At 40.7% G+C, this 21,893-nt stretch overlaps 1 protein-coding gene across 3 annotated transcripts in view; it reads left to right on the top strand.

Annotated features, from left to right (window-relative positions):
- The first annotated feature begins 13,588 nt into the window (after positions 1 to 13,588).
- Positions 13,589 to 21,893, top strand: part of PDS5B (PDS5 cohesin associated factor B) — a 178,935-nt gene continuing 170,630 nt past the window's right edge. For all 3 annotated transcript variants that reach the window (XM_055542385.1, XM_055542384.1, XM_055542386.1), the window contains exon 1: positions 13,589 to 13,738. The gene's annotated coding sequence lies outside the window, so the exon portion shown is untranslated. The remainder of the gene's footprint in view (positions 13,739 to 21,893) is intronic.

Raw genomic sequence — 21,893 nt, 5'->3', positions numbered from 1 at the left:
CATCCAAAAGGGTATATTCAGAGAAATATCACTCTCTTCCCTCTCTCTTAAACACTTTTTCCTACAACCTTTTATATATATACAATTTTCTTGTTTTCTGATATATCCTCCTTATGTCTCTTTTTGCAAAAAATAAGCAGACATATGTATGTTTTCTTATTTCTCTTTTCTTACTCCAAAGTGAACATACCATATATGCAGTTTTCAATTTTTTTTTTCAGCTACAATATCTTCTGGATATCATTTTTACATCAATTTAGAGAGATCTTCTTTTGGGCTCCAAAATCACTGCAGATGGTGATTGCAGCCATGAAATTAAAAGATGGTTACTCCTTGGAAGGATAATTATGACCAACCTAGATAGCATATTAAAAAGCAGAGACATTACTTTGCCAACAAAGGTCCCATTTTTCCAGTGGTCATATATGGATGTGAGAGTTGGACTGTGAAGAAAGCTGAGCACCGAAAAATTGATGCTTTTGAACTGTGGTATTGGAGAGTGGTATTTAGAGTCCCTTGGACTGCAAGAGATCCAACCAGTCCATCCTAAAGGAGATCAGTCCCAGGTGTTCATTGGAAGGACTGATGTTGAAGCTGAAACTCCAATCCTTTGGCCACCTGATGGGAAGAGCTGATTCTTTTGAAAAGACCCTGATGTTGGGAAAGATTGAGAGCAGGAGGAGAATGGGACGACAGAGGATGAGATGGTTGGATGGCATCACCGACTCGATGGACATGGGTTTGGGTGAACTCCGGGAGTTGGTGATGGACAGGGAGGCCTGGCGTGCTGCGGTTCATGGGGTTGCAAAGAGTCGGACACAACTGAGTGACTGAACTGAACTGAACTGAATCCTTGAAGAAGGAAATGGCAACCCACTGCAGTATTCTTGCCTGGAGAATCCCATGGACAGAGGAGCCTGCTGGGCTACAGTCCACGGGGTGGCCAAGAGTCGGACACAACTGAACAACTATCACTCACAGTCACTTGAGCTAATCCTGTGACCACTGCAGAAGGGACACTGTAACTGCAGACACACGGGCCATCACTATGGCACTGTGTAACTGAAACCTCTGGAGTGGTCCCTTTGGTAATTCTGTTTCCCTTGTAAACAGAAAAATCCATAAACAAAAGGCACTTGTGTACTTGTCTAGGAGGAAGAGGGGATTGAGGAGTTTCACTTTCTGATGCCAATGGATAGAATGGGTTGGTTGGCACTGACTGGCACTTCTGTCCTCGGCAGGGCCCAAAGGGAACCTGGGACAGACCAGTGGCAGCCAAGGAGGCTGAGAGTTACCTGCAGAAAGCTCATGGGCAGGACCGGTGACATGGTTTGTGGGGCCCAGCTCGAAATGAAAATGCAGGGCCCCTTGTTAAAGAATCAAGATAATTCAAGACAGCAGAGCATTAAATGAAGTACCAGTCCTTCTGAGCACAGGTCCCTGTACTGCTGTGCAGGCTCCACATCCATGAAGCCAGCCCTTTTTATGGTGTCCAATAGTGGGAGGAAGGAGACTTGCAATAGCTTGCCTTTTGGTCAAATGATAATTCTTACTTTCATTTTCACTAAAGATTATTAGGGAAAGATTGAAGGTGGGAGGAGAAGGGGATGACAGAGGATGAGATGACTGGATGGCATCACCAACTCGATGGACGTGAGTTTGAGTAAGCTCCGGGAGTTGGTGATGGACAGGGAAGCCTGGCGTGCTGCAGTCCATGGGATTGCAAAGAGTCAGACACGACTGAAAGACTGAACTGACTGAAAGATTATTATCAATCTTTTTTCTTGCTTTTAAAATTCTCATTCGAATGACACTTAAGAGGAAGAGCTCCTCTGAAAGCATTGTCTTCTTTATCATCAGAGGGTGGAAGGGACTGACTCTGTGAACAGCATAGGTAAGACATCAGAAAAGAGATTGTGCCATTGCCTTGAGTCTAGTGGAATCCTAAAACCTCCAAGATCAGGGAACTGCCTTGGTTCCCATTATAAAACATTTGTCAGGTTTTCATGAATTTTCAACTCCCTTAAGTAAGTCCAAGGAGTGGGATTGCTATAGGGTATGGTAAAAATATGTTTAGTTTTGTAAGAAACTGCCAAACTGTCTTCCGAAGTAACATACCATTTTTGCATTCCAGCCAGCAATGAAGGAGAGTTCTTGTTCCCTGCTACCTGTTAGCATTTAGTGTTGTCTGCTGCTGCTGCTGCTAAGTCACTTCAGTCGTGTCCGACTCTGTGCGACCCCATAGACGGCAGCCTCACCAGGCTCCCCCGTCCCTGGGATTCTCCAGGCAAGAACACTGGAGTGGGTTGCCATCTCCTTCTCCAATGCATGAAAGTGAAAAGTGAAAGTGAAGTTGCTCAGTCATGCCCGACTCTTAGCGACCCCATGGACTGCAGCCTACCAGGCTTCTCCGTCCATGGGATTCTCCAGGCAAGAGGACTGGAGTGGGGTGCCATCGCCTTCTCCGTTAGTGTCGTCAGTATTTTGGATTTTAGCTATTGCAAAAAGTGTGTAGTGATACCCTATTGTTGTTTTAATTTGCACTTCCTTGATGACATACGATGTGGAATATCTTTCCCTGTGCTTATGTGTCATCTATATAAAATTCTTTGGTCCATTTTTTAATCAGGTGCTGCTTAGCAAATTTTTACAAACTAAACACACTGGGTAATTAATCAAGAAACAGAACACTTTGTATCAGTTAAATTTTTTAATATCACCATTATACCATTAATTTATTATACCTAAAAATAAGCAATAATATTAAATATTCAGTTTTATAATTTCCAAATGTATCATAAATGTTATAATTACTTTTTACAGTTTATTTTCTTGAATCTGAATGCAAGTAGGTCCACATACCACAACGTTCAGTTAACCTCTTTTAGTATTAGGTTCCCTTTTCATCTCTCATTTATTCTCCCTTGGAATTTATTTTTTTAATTTATATTCTTATTGAGGTGTAATTGTCATACAGCATTATATTAGTTTCAGGTGGATAATACAACAATTCTATATTTGTATGTATTACAAGATGGTCACCACAGTTAATTCATTTAACATCTATCATCATAAATAGTTACAGAATTTTTTTCTTGTGATGAGAACTTTTAAAATTTATCAGGAACTTTCAAATGTGCAATATAGTATTATCAACTATACATTATATCCGCATAACTTATTTTACAATTGGGAGTTTGTACCCTTGACCCTCTTTACCGTTTCACCTTCCCCTATAATCCCTACCCCTGGCAGTCCCAATCTATTCTCTGTGTTTAGGAGCTTTTTTGTTTGTTTTGTTTTGGATTCCATGTAAAAGTGAGATCATATGGTATTTGTCCTTTCCTCTCAAGGTCTATCTGTGTTGTTGCAAATGACAAGGTTTCATTATTTTTATGGCTGAATGATATCCCATAGTATATATATGAACCATGTACTATTTATCCATTCATCTATTGATGGACGCTGAAGTTGCTTCTGTATCTTGGCTATTGTAAATAATGCTGCAGTGAACACAGGGCTGCATATATCTTTTCAAGTTGGTGTTTTTGTTTCTTTGGACAAATACCCAGAAATGAAATTGCTGGATCTTATGGAAGTTCTATTTTTAATTTTTAAAGGAAGTTCCATATTTTTTGCTATAATAGCTTTACCAGTTTACATTAGCACCAGTGGTGCAAAAGGATGCTCCTTTCTCCACATCCTTGCCAACATGCTATTTACATCCATTCTGACAAGTGTGAGATGTTATCTCATTGTGTTTTTGATTTGTAGTTCCTTAATGATTAGGGATGTTGAGCATCTTTTCATGTACCTATTGCCCACATGTATATCTTCTTTGGAAAAATGTCTATTCAGTTCGTCTGCATATTTTATAATCAGGTGTTTTTTTTTTTTTTTTTGCTATTTAGTTGCCTGAGTTCCTTATATATTTTGGATATTAATCCTTTTTCAGATATATGACTTGCAGATATTTTCTCCCTTTCTGTAGATTGCTCTTCTCATTTTGTTAATGGTTTCCTTTACTGTGCAGAAGCTTTTTGGTTTGTTGTAGTCCCATTTGTTTGTTTTTGTTTCCTCTGGTTTGGGTGTTAACCCTTGGAATTTAAGAAACCATGTTATGTCCCTCCATATTTCTTGTAAACTGGTCCTTGCACCTAGAGACTTGATCAGATTCAGGTTGGGTTATTCAGCAATATTTCTGAATAGGTACAGTTAACGTTTTCAGTCAGGGAGCATCTAATGTTCAGTTGTCTTTCTAGGTGATGTTAGCAGGTATTTGTTCAGTGTCTGGATCTATTATTTTCATTTTGATTTCAAAATATGATGATATGCTAGTTCTGTCATTCCTTCTTCATTTATTAGCTGGATTACTTCTGTTCACAGAAAACTATTTGATTAACCACTGCTATAGTTTATACACAACAGGCAGGTTAAATGACGGATTCTTCCTCTTTATTTGCTAGATTTCAAAATAATGAGTTGGTTCATTAGCAACCTCCAGCAGTGACTAAGTGTTTTTATTTTAAAAATATATTGTGAATGCATGAATTTAAACATATTTTATGTTACAATTCATTACTGAACTGTTCAACAATAGAGGTTCATTAAGTAAATTATGGTATAGCTACATAGGAAATAGTGGTATATGGTCACTAAAGTAATGATATAAGTGCATATTTATTCACCTAAAAGTTTTTCACGATACTTTATTTAAACATCTTTTTAACGTTAAATACACAATTATGGTACCAAAGGGAATGTAGTGATATATTTCTCTTCCACCACTGTTCCCAAGCTACTCAGACTCCTTCCTAGAAGTCCTCTAAGTTTGTGTATTCTTGTACATATCTTCCTCAACTTCCAGTGGGGTTTCAGCCTGATAAACCAATTGTTAGTTGAAAAGATCAGTAAGTCGAAAATGAATTTAATACCCCTAGCCTGGAGAAGACTTTAGAGAACCCCTTGGACTACAAGGAGATCCAACCAGTCCATCCTAAAGGAGATCAGTCCTGAATATTCACTGGAAGGACTGATGCTAAAGCCGAAACTCCAATACTTTGGCCACCTGATGCGAAGAACTGACTCATTTGAAAGACCCTGATGCTGGGAAAGATTGAAGATGGGAGGAGAAGGGGACGACAGAGGATGAGATGGTTGGAAGGCTTCAGTGACTCAATGGACATGAGTTTGGGTCAATTCCGGGAGTTGGTGATGGACAGGGAGGCCTGGCGTGCTGCCGTCCATGGGGTCGCAAGAGTCGGATATGACTGAGCGACTGAACTGAACTGAACCTTTGGAACATCACAGCTTAGCTTAACTTACCTTAAATGTGCTCAGAACACTTACATTAGCCTACAGTTGGGCAAAATAAATCTAACACAAGGCCTACCTTATAATAGAGTGTTGAATATCTCCTGTAATTTATTAAGTACTGTACTGAAAGTGAAAAAAAGAATGGTCGTATGGGTCCAGAATGATTGTAAGTATATAGGTTATTTATCCTCATGATCATATGACTATGGCCTGCCTCCACTGCAGAGCACCCCGAGAGTACTGTACCCACACCATTAGATTCAAACTCAATATCATAAGTTGAACCATAGGTTGGGGACGATCTGTATATTTTGCCAAATGTTTTAGAGCTGATAGTTCAGCTGTTGTGCCATGCTGTGGCTGTATCAGTAAAATACTTCTATAAGGTTGTTATATGGTCACATTCCTGGCACCTTGAGTATTCTCCTTCCTCCTTGGGTACTCCAGCCCCTCCCTGTCACCCTGCAGACTTTACCCACTATCCTCAACTAGAGGGTGAATGCCTGGCACAGCAGGGAGTATTCAGCATCTTGCTCAAGTTACAGCTTGTATCTGTCTGACTGATCCTTGCCTGTCCTGTATAGTTGCATATATTTTAAATATTATCCCTGGAGATTTCTGTATAAGCAAATATCTGAGGTTTTCAAGGAGAGATGGCAGATTATAAAACATTATAAATGTATGCTTGATATATTAAATTTATAAAATATATATAAAATATAAAATAAATTCATTATATATACATATAATACATATGAAATTATATCTTATAACATAATTATATTATATATAATATATATAATATAATTATGTTATAAAATATAAAATTATATTTTGTAACATATATAATATATGAATAGAATATATTAAAAGCATTAAAAGTAACTTCATCTGGTGCCATGATTATGATTCATTTCTTTTTCATTTTAATCTTTACTGCATTTTCAGATTTCTTTACCATAAACTCATTATTTACACATCAAAAATATAGTTTTTTGGGCTCCAAAATCACTGCAGATGGTGACTGCAGCCATGAAATTAAAAGATGTTTGCTACTTGGAAGAAAAGTTATGACCAACCTAGACAGCATATTGAAAAGCAGAGACATTACTTTGCCAACAAAGGTTCATCTAGTCAAAGCTATGGTTTTTCCAGTAGTCATGTGTGGATGCGAGAGTTGAGCTATAAAGAAAGCTGAGCACGGAAGAATTGATGCTTTTCAACTGTGGTGTTGGAGAAGACTCTGGAGTGTCCCCTGGACTCTCAACCAATCCATCCTAAAGGAAATCAGTTCTGAATATTCATTGGAAGGACTGATGTTGAAGCTGAAACTCCCATACTTTGGCCACCTGATGCGAAGAGCTGACTCATTTGAAAAGACCCTGATACTGGGAAACATTGAAGGCAGGAGGAGAAGGGGACGACAGGACCAGATGGTTGGATGGCATTACCAACTCAATGAACCTGAGTTTGAGTAAACTCTGGGAGTTGGTGATGGACAGGGAGGCCTGGCGTACTGCGGTTCATGGGGTCGCAAAGAGCTGGACACGACTGAGTGACTGAACTGAAAACTGGTTTTATTTCAGTAAAATTAGTTTTTGTTTTGTTTTTTAAAGTAACGGCAGCATTTTTCAACAGCTCCATCTGCTGGCTGCTGAAGGAAGTTAATTTTCAAATATTACTATATTTGTTTCTACTGTAACTAGGACAAGAAAGAGAATTCCTGTATTAGAACAAAGTTCTAATATAAAGTGCTTTTTACAGATCTGTGAAGAGGACTATCAGAAGTCAAGTGAATTTACCTAGAATGAAAAGTGATACAAACTTGGTTGGATGCACAAAAATAGACTGCCTCGAATAGAAACATAACACGGAAGAACTGGTTTCGTGCTTTTGGCTATTTTACACTGGCACATTGATTTTGTTGATTATGTAAAATAAAAACAGATTGGTAGTTGAGTACTGATATGTATGAAGTATAGGAACTAATATACTTTTGCACTCATATTCAGAGCTTCACTCTAAACTATCCTGTGTCATTCTTATTATTTTCAAGTGAAATTCTTCTTAATTCTATATCTTGAATCTGCCTGCAATACCGGAGACCTGGGTTCCATCCCTGGGTTAGGAAGATCCCTGGGGAGGGCGTAGCAACCCACTCCAGTATTCTTGCCTGGAGAACCCACGTGGACAGAAGAACCTGGTGGGCTACAGTCCATGGGATCACAAAGAGTCGGACACGACTGAGGAACTAAGCACAGCCGTACCTCTTTATTTAATTTCCTGCAGTTGACTTGATGATGAATGCTTTCCGAAACAAAGTTCCTCTTTATATGGTTACAGGAGATATTATATTTTGCTTAAAAATCTCTCAATTATCTAGCTTTGGAACTCTTAAAAAGTAAAATCTATCATGTTGAGTGAAGTCAATCATGAAAAGACAGGTACTGTATAATTTCACTTACATGAGGTATCTAAAGTAGTCAAACTCATAGAAACAAGATAGAATGGGAGTTAAGGGGAAAAGGGGAGTTGTTGCTTAATGGGTATAGGGTCTCAGTTCTGCAAGATAAAAAAGTTCTGGAGAGCTGTTTTACAATGTAAATATGCTTAACACTACTGAACTGGGCATCTTAAAGTGTTAGAACAGTAAATTTTATTATTTGTTTAATCACAATAAAAAAGTAAAGTCTAAAAATACATATATTGCATATGTAATATATATATATACTATATATATATAACAAATTTGAGAGAAAATATTCAAGTAACCATACTCTACACTTAAGGATCCATTTTGCTTGTCCTCTCAAAATTCTATTAATATTTCCACAAGTTTATATTTGTTTGTGACTTACATGGGACTTAATCTAAAAAGAAATTACGTATTTGTGAAATGAAATGAGATTTTTAAATTACTTGTCTTTGTGTGTTAGTCATTCATTCCTGTCTAACTCTCTGCAGTCCCGTAGATTGTAACCCACCAGGCTCTTCTGTCTGTGGAATTCTCCAGCCAAGGATACTAGAGTGGGTAGCCATTCTGTTCTCCAGGGGATCTTCCTGATCAGGGATTGAACCTGAGTGTCCTGCATTGCAGGCAGATTCTTTACCATCTGAGCCACCAGGGAACCCCTTTAAATTACATACTTTCTAAATTAATTGGAAGATGATGAGAGTCACTTAAAAAAATTTCCCCTGACTATGGATTCCCTGGACAAATCATTTATCTGTTTGAGTCTCAGTCTCTTTATATAAAATAAATTGAAAGAGGTGATCATTTCTATGCTCTATGAACCCTAAACTTCTCAAAATCTTTTCATGGCATCTTTCTGACACCCTTTCCTAACCAGCTCTAACACCATTATATATGTGTATATGTATATACATATACATATGTATATAAACAAACTGAAAATCTGAAAAGCAACCATCAAGTAAATAAAGGACTATTAAGTACATTTTTTAATAAGAAATCACACCTCATTTGATCCTATATAAAGGAAGTCTCCCCTCTGCAATGGATAGATGTGATATGAACTTAGAACAGACTTTTAAAATATGCATATACAGAGTTCTCATGCCACAAAGAAAAACAAAAGGACTTAACTGGCGGTTCCGGGGTTAAGACTTTGCAAGCGCAGTGGGGGCGTGGGTTCCATCCCTCGTTGGGAACTAAGATCCCACATGCTGTGCAACATGGCCAAAAAAAAAAAAAGCACATACATATAGGATCCATACCCTGTTTGGGGAGAAGATTGAGATCTTTCAAAAAGGATAGAGAGTGTTTCCTTTTTTGCCCTTTTTAAAAATAGTGAGGCAAACATTTTCTAGTTATAAATAACATAGGCAGTAAGACTATGGAGAGAAAAAGAAAATTAAAATTAAGGGTAAATCTACAGGCAAAGGAAGTCATGGGCCAAAGCAGCATGGTTGTGGGAAGCGAAGTTCAGAGTAATGACGAGTAAAGTGGCTAAGTTGAGTAAGTGAGTCTGGTTGAATAAATAGAGGTAGCGCCCTCTTAGCTACCTAGTCAACAAGTAGCAGGAGCTGCCCTGAATGCCAGACACTTAATTAAAAGTCAAAATATAAATGGGCATTTAGGGAGAGAGTGCTCATTTTTATTCCATTCAGTCGTCCGGCCAGATTGTTCTATTACTAATGATTTTTAACACCATATAAAGAAATTTTATTCTAAATGAGATGTGTTTAAAGGAGCTCATGTATTACTATTAGTATGCTTCTGGTATTAAATTTAACTGCTTGCTGAGAATTATCACTAATTCTAGTGGCTAATCATCAGATCAGATCAGATCAGTCGCTCAGTCGTGTCCGACTCTTTGCGACCCCATGAATCGCAGCACGCCAGGCCTCCCTGTCCATCACCAACTCCCGGAGTTCACCCAGACTCATGTCCATAGAGTCAGTGATGCCATCCATCCAGCCATCTCATCCTCTGTCGTCCCCTTCTCCTCCTGCCCCCAATCCCTCCCAGCATCAGAGTCTTTTCCAATGAGTCAACTCTTCTCATGAGGTGGCCAAAGTACTGGAGTTTCAGCTTTAGCATCATTCCTTCCAAAGAAATCCCAGGGCTGATCTCCTTCAGAATGGACTGGTTGGATCTCCTTGCAGTCCAAGGGACTCTCAAGAGTCTTCTCCAACACCACAGTTCAAAGGCATCAATTCTTCAGCGCTCAGCTTTCTTCACAGTCCAACTCTCACATCCATACATGACCACAGGAAAAACCATAGCCTTGATTAGATGAACCTTTGTTGGCAAAGTAATGTGTCTGCTTTTGAATATGCTATCTAGGTTGGTCATAACTTTCCTTCCAAGAAGTAAGCGTCTTTTAATTTCATGGCTGCAGTCACCATCTGCAGTGATTTTGGAGCCTAGAAAAATAACATCTGACACTGTTTCCGCTGTTTCCCCATCTATTTCCCATGAAGTGGTGGGACTGGATGCCATGATCTTTGTTTTCTGAATGTTGAGCTTTAAGCCAACTTTTTCACTCTCCTCTTTCACTTTCATCAAGAGGCTTTTGAGTTCCTCTTCACTTTCTGCCATAAGGGTGGTGTCATCTGCATATCTGAGGTTGTTGATATTTCTCCTGGCAATCTTGATTCCAGCTTGTGCTTCTTCCAGCCCAGCGTTTCTCATGATGTACTCTGCATATAAGTTAAATAAACAGGGTGACAATATACAGCCTTGACATACTCCTTTTCCTATTTGGAACCAGTCTGTTGTTCCATGTCCAGTTCTAACTGTTGCTTCCTGATCTGCATACAGATTTCTCAAGAGGCAGATCAGGTGGTCTGGTATTCCCATCTCTTCCAGAATTTTCCACAGTTTATTGTGATCCAATGCTCTTTAAATAAATTCTCATTTGCTTTCTTAAATATCTAAGCCAATGATATCAGATCAGGTCAGTTGCTCAGTCGTGTCCGACTCTTTGCAATCCCATGAATCGCAGCATGCCAGGCCTCCCTGTCCATCACCAACTCCTGGAGTTCACTCAGACTCATGTCCATAGGAAATTTAGAGTAAGTCACTGTTCAATATGAAAAACATGAGCATAAAATAATATATATACACTGTATGTATAATACTATATTAATATATACTCTTATTCATATGTATTTGATTTTAGTCATTTTGAATACAATTGTGTGTTGGTGTGTTCCTCTTTGGTTTAATCGCATATGGGATTGTGCTTCCTGAAATTGGGTGAATGTTTCCTTTCATAGGTCAGGGAATTTTTCAGCTATTATGTCTTCAAATATGTTCTCAGAACCTTCCTCTTTCTCTTCTCCCTCAGGGACCCATATAATGTGAGTATTAGTGCTCTTGATGTTGTCCCAGAGGTCTCAAATTATCCTCATTTCTTTTTATGTATTTTAGATACATGCACTTCAACTGGTACTGGCATAATTCTTAACAGAGTTCAACAGTTGCAAAGAATACACCATGAAACAATGTTGAATATTTATTACAAGTTGTTAAAAAATAGCATTTTGATTCCAGAGTCTACAGGCTGTACTCTTCACCATAGGAAGCCACTAGCCACATGTAATTTTTTTTTTTAAGATTTATTTATTTTATTTTTTGGCTGCGGTAGGTCTTCTTTACTGCATGCTGGTTTTCTCCAGTTGTGGCAAGGTGTGAGGGGGTGTGTGGCATGTGGGGTCTTCCCACACCAGGGATGGAGCCCATGTCTCTTGCATTGCAAGGCAGATTCTTAACCACTGGACCACCAGGAAAATCCACCACAAGTACTTATTGAGCACTTGAAACACTGAAATGTGCTTTTAGTGTAAAATTCACAAGATGAACAAAAGAATGTAAATTATCTGTGATTGTATATTAATAACAACATTTTATATTGATTACAAACGCAAATGACAACATTTTGGATATACTGTTACATAAAATATTAAAATTAATTTCACTGGTTCCTTTTCACTTTAAAATGAAAAGATTTCACATTACATACATGGTTCATATTTCTTTTGGACAGTGTGGATTTACAGTGTAAATAAGTGCAATTTGCTCTTATTAACCAGGATCAGGCCCATTGACTTCACACACTGCTGAGTGCTAACCTTGGATAAGAGTGAACAGTTTTTGCTTTGACTGTTCTGCCCAGTGCATCAGGAATTCTGTCAGCAGCTCAGAACCTCAATTATAATGATGACCTATGCTACTTAACTCCAAGGAATCTGGAAGACTCTACAAGTCTGTAGATAACACATATATACACATATTCCCAAAGATCCCAGAGATTTCTTCAGAATAAAAGAAGACTTTCAGTATAATGTCTGTATCGGAGATCAGGAGTACCATTGGTTACTAGGTAGGTAAAAGATGCTTCAAGACTTAACCAAATGAGCTTAACAAGATGAGACCTCTAAGATAGTGTTTAAAAAGAAAGTCAGCAGGAAACTGTCTTGACGGAAACGTTTGCTGGCTTTGGCATTTGAGCTGTATTGTAGGCAAAGTCATCTTGGAACCCTTGACCTTATTTCCCTTTGTGGCATCCTTTCCCTTCTAGCTCTTCTCCCTGTGTGGAAATCACACTGCCTTTGTCCTCCTTGTCTCTTTTATCTGCCAATCTCCATGGAAAGGAAAATAATCTTTTAGTGGAACGTTAGTGGAAAGCTGATAGAATCATGGGCGGACAGGTGCCACTTTCAATTATATTGCTCCTGATAAATTACAACTTGGTTGTTTTTTGGACTTTATTTTTATTAGATGAGCTGTAAGTGTACAGCAAATCCAGAGGAAGGTACAGAGATTTCCCATTATACCCTGCTGCCATATTTGGTTGTTTTTTTAAAAAGCCCTTAACACAGAAATTTATTTTTCTTTTAACACCAACTTTTCAAAATTTCCCAAAGTGTTGCTTTAAATGAAAGTTTATATTACTAATTTCTTTAAATCTATTGGCTGTTGCATAAAACAGTTTCGATAGCAACTATGCTTCATTGAGGCCTTTAAAGTTCTTTTTTCCTCTCTCCATCCTAATAGTAATCGATAGATCAACTTTAACATACCATCTTACAGATGAAGGCGGGAGGAACGGCACCTTCTGGAGGTGAAGGGGGTTAGAAACCCACCTTCTGGAAGGGGTCCGGTGATCTTCAGATTATTTCTCCAATAACAATTGTCATAGGACGAATGAATGGAATGCTTTGTTACAGATGTAATTATTATGTTCCTACCTCCTCCCGCTTCCTAAACAATACCTGAAAATGGGGAAGCTGTGGGGTTAAAGACATAACATACGTAGTGGAGAAAAAAGCTATTTTATGACATTTTGAGATGACTATGTCATCTCAAAAGTAAAGGAGCAAAGTAGTTAACCCCAATTTTATTTACTTAGCACAACATTCGTACTGAATTTCACTGTTTTGAAAAATTTCCAACTTTTATCCATAAAGCTAGAAATATATAACTATTTGTGTGGTTTTCGGGAAAAGTCAAGAAAGCCTTAAGAGGCAGAAAAAGCATTGACAGCTGCGGGTCTTGCAGCGGCGGCGTGCCCGTGTGGCTGCGTGCGCGCGCGACGAGCTGGGCGGGGCGGAGAGGCGGCGGGGACGCGCTCCGGGAAGGGCGGGGCGGGGCGCAGGGGAGGCGGGCGGGCGGGCCAGCGGGGGCGCGCGTGCGCGCGCGCGTGGCCGGCGGGCCGGTAGGGGGCGCTGCGCACCAACGCGGCGCTCTGCCTGCCCCCGGGTGCTGTCCGCGGCGGTTCGATTGGAGCAGCCGCCGAAAAGCGCTTGGCGCCATTTTGAAGCGGAGAGGAGGAGGAACGGCCGGGCTGGCTGCGGAAGGGGAGGGGGGGAGGAGGCGATTGGATGCGGCGGCGGCGGCGGCGGATCCCGGAGAGCGGCGGAGTGAGAGGAGTAGCGAGTCGGGCACCCGGAGGTAGGAAACAATTCAGTTAACGGGAAGAGAAAACCTCTCTCTTCTCCAGTCGCCGCGCTCCATTTTTTTCAGCGCCCGCCGCCGCGGCTGGGTCTTGGCGGGGCTCAAAGCGGCGCCCGCCTGGCAGCCGCGACTCGCCTCCCGGCATCGGGGGCTGCAGCCGCCGGCTGCGCGGCGGCGGCGGCGGCGGCGGCGCCGGGAGGAGCGGGGCGCGGGCCGGGGGCGTGGGCCGGGGCTGCCCGGTGGGGGTGGGGAGGGCCCCGGGGCGGGCGCGCTCCCTCCACGCCGCGGGCTCCAGCCGCCGCCGACTGGAAATTAAACTTGCCGCCCTGGCCGGGCCGGGGCGCCCGCGGCGGCGAGGGCGGCGGGGCGGTGACCTTGCGCGCGGCCGGGGGTCCGCGCCGGCCGCCCGCGCCCCGCCGCCTCCACTCCCCTCCCCCCCGCGCCCGGCCGGCCGGCCGGCGGGCGGGCGGCTGTTTCCCGGGCGGCAGGCGGGCGGCGCGGCGCTCCTGTTGAATCCTCCTCGGGCGGGCGGGTTTTCCATCCCCCCTTCCGGGCGAGGGGCGGGGAGCGCGGGTCCCGGCTGGACCCCGAGCGCTGTGCGGGTCTCGGCGCCCTGGACCCCGCCGCCGGGTCCCCCGCGCCGCGCAGCTCCTCTGCTCCGGGCGGCGACCGTGGGCCGACCGAGTGACATTTTCGTACAGTTACTTGCCGGCGTCCGGAGGTATAAAGCGCGCTCGCCGCGCCTCCCGCAGCTGGTGCAGGGGGCACCCGAGGACCCGGTTTGAGAAGGAGTCCTTCCCCGGGGGTGAGTTTCCTTTAGGAAGCCTCCGAGTCGGAACGACCCGTGCCAGCCGTGTGCGGCTGTAGGAGTTGACGTTCGTGCCGTCTCTTGTCTGGGTGACAACCTGAAAAGTTTCTGATCGGGAGAAGGATTTGGTGTGTGGTTCTCTAGCTGTTGGCTGCCTTTTGGTATATGCGTTAAAGCTGCGCTCAGCAGCGGTCCAGTTATTCGAGGCAAATGAATCTGAACCCTGAATCCCGGCACCTCCTCGTCTTCGGAGTTGCCTCTTCCTGCGTTCCATTTGTGGCCGGTGTAAACTCGGGGTAGGGTTTGGAAGAGCAGGTCCCTAACCAGTTAACACACGTTTTAGGCATCTTAGCCAACCCCCAAAGGGAACCCTTTATCTCATTTTGGAGAACGTGCCTTGAATGCTCTTCTCGCACTTCTGTTATGGAATGATGGATGGGCAGTTCTGTCCTGAACGACCCTATAAACCCTGTTTAGTAAACCATTTCGGAAACTTTGGATGTAGCCTTCAATTAGACGGTGGGTCTGCGGTCTTGAGTGAGTTGGGGGTCTTCTGCTGTTTTCCTAATAACCTTTAAAAATTCAAGTGTGTTTATATATGAGACGAGCTGTAAATAAGTTATAATTATTTAAAACTTGAATGGCAGTGTAATCATTGTTCTCAACACATGTAGGTGAAGTTTCAAGATAGAGCATTTTCCTTACTCACGTATGTGAGTGAGGGAGTGAAGTCGCTCAGTCGTGTTCGACTCTTTGCGACCCCATGGACTGTAGGAGCCTACCATGCTCCTCTGTCCGTGGGATTTTCCAGGCAAGAGTATTGGAGGGTTGCCGTTTCCTTCTCTAGGGGATCCTACTCACGTAATGGAGTAGTCAAATAAAATGGTTAAAAACATAAAAATGGTATTAAGTGAAAAAAAGGGGGGCTAGAAAGGACACTTATTTAGGCTGTACGTATGTCAGATGTTAGCAGTTTTAGGGACAATAAAATGAGCATTCTTAAGGTGTATGCAGGTCAGTTTGTGAAACAATTTGGTATTGTCTGGTGATAGCAGAAAACTTAGTTAAAATTTATAGTGATTATAGGTGAAAGTTTCAACATGGAACTTTTTATGTTGAGGTAGATTTATTCTGAAAAACTTAACTAAAAAATATCCCCTTGAATTAGAGCATTATTCTTTCAAAATAAATTTACAAATGTATGTGGAAGAGTGCCCTTTAGACATTCTTTGATTACTGGAGTAGTTTGGGTTTGTTTGGTTTTTTTTTTTTTTTGGCCTTTTTTGATCATTAAAAAAATTATCCTCAGGGTTTTACTTAAACATGTATTTTAAATGACAAGGTAATGTTTGCAGATTCTTTACCATTTGAGCCACCAGGGAAGCCCTAGTGTTGGTATTGGCCTTTGTTTTTTCGTAAAGAACTTTTGTGCCCTTTCTCTGTTGTTGTTGTTGCCCTTTCTTATCTTCTCCTTGCTTGCTGAGGTTGATTCTGTTTGTATTAACTTTATTTTTTACAGCAGCTGTCACTTTCATTCTTGTCTGGTTATGCCCCCCCCACCTCAAGAATTAGAGGTAATGTGATGTTGATAGTGACTCATATTGTCATGGAATGTTTTTTACTAAGGTTATTTGACAAGCAATTCTATTGAATTGGCTGTTGATTAAAAGTTTAAATTTTTAATTTATTTAAAAATTATTTTTCATCTTTAACTGTCACAGAGAGTTACATTTTGAGGATCAGGCTTTGTCAATAATTTGTTAAGCCTAAAATAAAGTGATACTTTGTAATAGACAGGGCTTGCTCTGGTGAAGAGGGCAAAACTTTGTGCAGAGGGGAATATTTTGGGAGATTGTGTTCTTTCTGCTTCTTTTTCTTGAAGATTAGGATTGTCCTCTGTCTTCCTCAGTGCTCCTTTTTTTTTTTTTTAAACCAGGGGTGCCTAGAACTAACAGGAGAGCTCACGGTGGTTTGACTTGGATGACAAGTACTGTGTATAATTTGTATTAAAAAAGAATAAATTTGTATTTCCTTTGTTAGTGTTAGCAGGCTATAAGGAAACTTAGATCTCCAATCATCATATGCATGAGAAATTAAGTTCAGATTGTATTTCGATTGATTTATCCTAAGTCACAGTCATATTCTTGTGATGGAATTGAGACAGCCTTTAGATCTCTTGGAGGCTTAGAGGCATCCACATGGCCTGTATTGTTTTATTTTGGACTTAAGCAATATGTACACTTATTGCCAGATAGCGTAGTATTCTCTATTCTCTTCTCCCCTTTTCATTCGTTCAACCAAGAAATAAAGTTTGGAGGTTAACCGTCTGTTTGAGAGTCTGGTTTTAATAATTTGTATCCAGGATTCAGTCCACTTAAATTGTCTCAGAAGATAACCTCTTGCATGTCTCTGTCTTCTGTAGTTGCTTGATCTTTTCATTGTGTTACAATGCTTGACATTTCGTTGTAAGATGTATGTATACATGAGTGTGTATTTTTTCACTTTTAAACTCAATTTGCTACACAAGTCATTTGTCACTTCCAATTACAGTAGGTGTTTGGAGAAGATTGTATTTGGTTTGAGTATTCCTGTTTGGGAATGTTAAAAAGTCCAAAAATACTTAGTCCAAAAATAAACTCAGTAATTTTTTTGAGAGTGTATTTACTTGTTAAGCTTATTTAAGAAGCTGCCAAATTGTTCAAAATTTTGTCTCCTTAGAGTGTAGAGGTCAGCTTTTCCTCACACTACACTGTCATGAACCACCTGGTTATAATCATTTTCCCCAATAGTTGAAAAAGGTTTTATAACCCTTTCTTACTAATTAGTTCAAATTAAGGATAAGTTTGCTTTAATTGTTTCAGTTGGTAGGGGTGATCATACTCAGTGAGAAAAACATGAAGATTAAGCTCAGATTAGTTAAATTTAGTTTAAAAAATAAATCTTACAGCCATTACTCTGAGATATTTAAAAATAGACATTATAGTTACAGAGCCCTAACTATAGGTGGCTCAGCGGTGAAGAAGCCTCCTGGCAGTGCAGGAGACCTGGCTTTGACCCCTGGGTGGGAAAGATCCCTGGGAGGAGATAATGGCAACCCACTCCAGTATTGCCTGGAAAATCCGATGGACAGAGGATCATGGCAGGCTACAGAACATAGGGTTGCAAAAAGTTGGACATGACTGAGCACGTCAATAGTAAGCAATTATTAGAATATTTAGTTTAGCAGTGTAAAGTTTACAAGTTAGCTAAGAGGAGTGGAGGAAAGACTGATAAGCAGGAAGCTAATATGAGGCATTGTTAAAGGCCCATAATCTAGAAGTACTCTACTGACTTTCCTCTCTTTGACAGAGAGTGCTCTGACCTGATTCAGTTTAATGAACAAATATTAAGCTTCATGTATCCATTGTACCAGGGATGATGCAACCAACAAGACTGAGGCTCTGCTCTGTAGAAGTTTAGGGTGGTGGTTGGCTGCTTGCACCAAGGCCATGAGAGCTGAGGAGAACCAGAGTAGGACCCCTGTTAAGTGATTCTGTGAGGGGCAGGCTCTCCTCTCTCTGCAGTGGCAGCTGAAGTTGCTCTTCTTTATGTGGGAGAGCGAAGGAGGAGACATTATAACCACAAGCATTGTCTCTCTCTAGGAGGGAATGGTTAGGGGGCCCAAAAGGAGACAAGTCTGTGGTTCCCTGGGCAGGGTAGGGATTCTTTTTCTCTTTCATCTCTCAGATTGTTGTAGAGAAGTAAGTGAAGAGATTTTAAAGAAAGTCCCAGGTACTTATCCAAAATGTATTTACAAAATACATCCCTAAGTAGTTGAAATTCCATCAGGCAATTTCAGTTAGCCTTCAAATATTGGGATGGGAGTTGGATGTGTGTGTGTGGAGAGTTGGTAGTGAGAGTAATTGTTAAGGTTGAGAAGGGGGAAAGAGGTACTTTAAAGAATCGTGGATTTTAAGTTAAAAGTTAATACATGTATATGATAAAATTCTTATGGTACAGAAAGGTAAAAATAAAAGCTACTTTACAGTTTCCCCCTAAAAGGTAATCCATTGTTAGCAGTTTTCAGAAAGTTTACTTTTCAAAATATTTATACAGAGAAGTATTATACCTTACTTGTTGTTGTTATAAAAAACTATCTTGTTTACTTTTCCTGCAGTTGACTTTTTTTCTGTAGTTAATATCACATAGCTCTTCTCATATTGGCACATATAGATCAACATAATTTAAAAATAATTAGAGTATTATATGCATATATCACTATATTCTGACTTTTTTTGAGTGGTATTTAGGATGTAATTGTTTATACAAACCAACAGTATATGACTATGCCTGTTACATGTTTGCTAACATTGGGCTTTATTAAGCTATATTTTTTGCTGATTTAATTTGAGAGGTTTGTACCTTGTTACCTTAAAAGGGCTTCCCTGATGTGGGTAAAGAATCCACCTCCAATGCAGGAGACAAGACATAGGAGACGTGGGTTAGATCCCTGGGTGGGGAGAAGATCTCCTGGAATAGGAAATGGCAACCCACTCCAGTATTCTTGCCTGAAAAACCATTAGGACAAAGGAGCCCAGTGGGCTACAATCCAAAGGGTCGCAAAGAGTTGGACAAAACTGAGCAGCTCTGCACGCCCGAACCTTGTTTCGGGTTTGCATTTTGCTGATTATGAGGATGGTGATAAAATTCGTATGCTTATTGGGCAGCGGTTATTTGCAGCACATACTTTAGATTGAGTAGGTTAATTATCTGGATGCCCCCCTTTCTCCATAAAATGGTTTGAGGGAGATGGAATTTGCCAAGAGGAATAAGATTTCAGAACCCATGGGGAATAATGCCCTGAATGGAGAGGCTACAGTGTTGGGCTGTGAACGGTAACCAAAGGTTAACATGAGTTATTGAGAACCCTTAACTTGTTCTTAACAGAACATTATATAAAGGCAGGCAGGAATGGAGGTTTGAGAGTCAGGGCAAGTAAATGTTATATAGGGTCAGCTCTGTCTCCTGTTGTCTGCTTGTTCTGTCTCACCACTCACCCCTCTTGCCCCAACTGTCATTTCATTTTTTATTTATGCTGTCATTTGATTTGTTCCTCTTCCCTGGTGGGGGTGGCAACCTTGACTTTGATAATTCAGTTCCTCCAGAGATGAGGGATGGTTTTTCTATAAGGGAAACTGATTTTCCTTCAGTTAAAGGGAACAGTTCTCATTTCTAACATCCTTTAGATCTATTTTGTGATCTTCAGTAGTACCTCTTTATAGTTGATATTCTGCTAGTGTCAGGGGCCTTACATGCTGAACTGCAGAAACCTGGGAGGTTGGCATGAATACCTGAGCTTTGTTCCCATTTAATCCCCACATGCTGTCCCCACCCCAGCTTTACTTTTTTTTTTTTAATGAAGTAAGTTTTTTCTTAGGCTTGGGAGGCAATTGGTTTAAAAGACTCTTCTTATCTGTTACCCACTACCCCACCTCACCCTCCCCAAATGTGACATGTAGAGATGATGTTAATTACCTTGATCTTTTCACAATGACACATACATGTCATACATACATATATGTATGACATATGTATGTATATGCATATATGCATATACATATATGCATATATATGATATATGCATGATATATATATGCATACATATATCAAAAGATCAAGCCATATACCTTCAGTATCTACATTTTTATATGTCAAAGATGTCTCAGTAAAGTTTAAAAAAATGTTTGTATCTATCTTCAATTATTATATACACTATTATCTTAAAGTGGAGCTTCTCTCGTGGCTCAGATGGTGAACAGTCTGCCTTCAGGGCAGGAGACGTGGGTTCCATTCCTGGATCAGGAAGATCCCATGGAGAAGGGAATGGCTTACCCGCTCCAGTATTTTTGTCTGGATAATTCCATGAGCAGAGGAGCCTGGTGGGCTACAGGGGTCGCAAATTGTTGAGCACGACTGATCAAATGGATGGCCCTTTATCATTTGTACCCTTAGTCTAGGCTCTCAAACCAGGGTGATTTTGAACACCCTTTCCTTCCCTGGCCTCTCCCCTCAGGGCCTTTGGCAATGCCTGGAGACATTTTGGTTGTCCCACCGGGAGGGTCTGGAAGGAGGGGGAGAGTGGTGCTACTGCTATCTAGTGAGTAGATACAAGGGTGTTGCTGAACATCCCACAATGAGTAGGGCAGCCCTCCACAACAAAACATGATCTGGTCCTAAATGCGTCTGTTGCCAAGAAACCCTGGTTTTGGCCGAACTAGTTCAGGAAACCCCCAGTTTAGGTGAATTAGGCCTGCCCACCAGCTTTGATGGTAGCACTCAAGCAGTAGTAATGTTTCATGTAGTCTTAGGCTCAGAATGGAAAGTTTTGAACTAATAGCTCTTGAGTACTTTTTTCCCCTCCTCTGTCTCTTTGGTCCCTTTCTTTTCAGCTTTTTGCTTTTCATTCTCCTCTACTTTTATGGTGTTAACAATTAGGTCAGGGCTTTGTGGTTTGGAAGGTCACTAGCATTGAAGACTTGAACAGAAGTCGAAACATATTTAGCCATTTGATAGGGTGCTTGAGGAGTGAAGTCCCTTGCTAAGGAGAGCTGAAGAGCAACACAGTTAAGCATATAGACAAGAGTCTAGACTGGTTTTTATCCTGCCTCCATCAGTAGCTAGCTGTGTCACTGTGGACACATTACCTAATCTCACCAAGCCTCAGTTTCTTAATCTGTAAAGTGGGAATAATAGCAGATATCTCATTTTAAAAGCAGCTTTGTTGAGATGTAACTCACATTCCGTACAGTTCACCTGATGAAAGTGTGCAGTTTATTTTTTCCTAATATGTTTGTAGGTGCAACCATTGCCATGATTTTTGCTCTTTGTCTTTTATAAGAGAAACCCTGAATCCATTAGCAGTCAATTCCAGTCACCCCTTATCTCATTAGTTTTAGGTATAAATCAGGCCAAATGCTTACCCTGGTGATTAATATGTAATATTTAATTAAAAAACTTTTTTACTTGGGGCAGAGAGACTATTTGTGGCAAGACCATTTGTATCACTTTAGAGAAGGCAAAGATGGATAATTTTTTGTTGAATGGATATTTACATGCTATACTACCCAAGGAAATTGTTTTCAGATATAAAGATGAAAGATATTCCTTCATTTAAAAGATCTTTATTCAAGTAGGAAGAAAGAGACATATTTTAAAATACTAGTTATACCAGTTATAGTTGTAAGATAATTATAAAATGAGGTAGAATAAGTGCTTTCAGGAAGGTATAAAAATTATTGAAATTGGAAATTTGATAAAGGGAGATTAGGTTAAGAGTACAGGAACCATGAAAAACTTCTCTAAAGT

Source organism: Bubalus kerabau, chromosome 12 (genome assembly GCF_029407905.1).
Source record: "Bubalus kerabau isolate K-KA32 ecotype Philippines breed swamp buffalo chromosome 12, PCC_UOA_SB_1v2, whole genome shotgun sequence".
In the NCBI taxonomy this organism is placed as follows: domain Eukaryota; kingdom Metazoa; phylum Chordata; class Mammalia; order Artiodactyla; family Bovidae; genus Bubalus; species Bubalus kerabau.
This window is presented reverse-complemented; position numbering and strand designations above follow the sequence as displayed.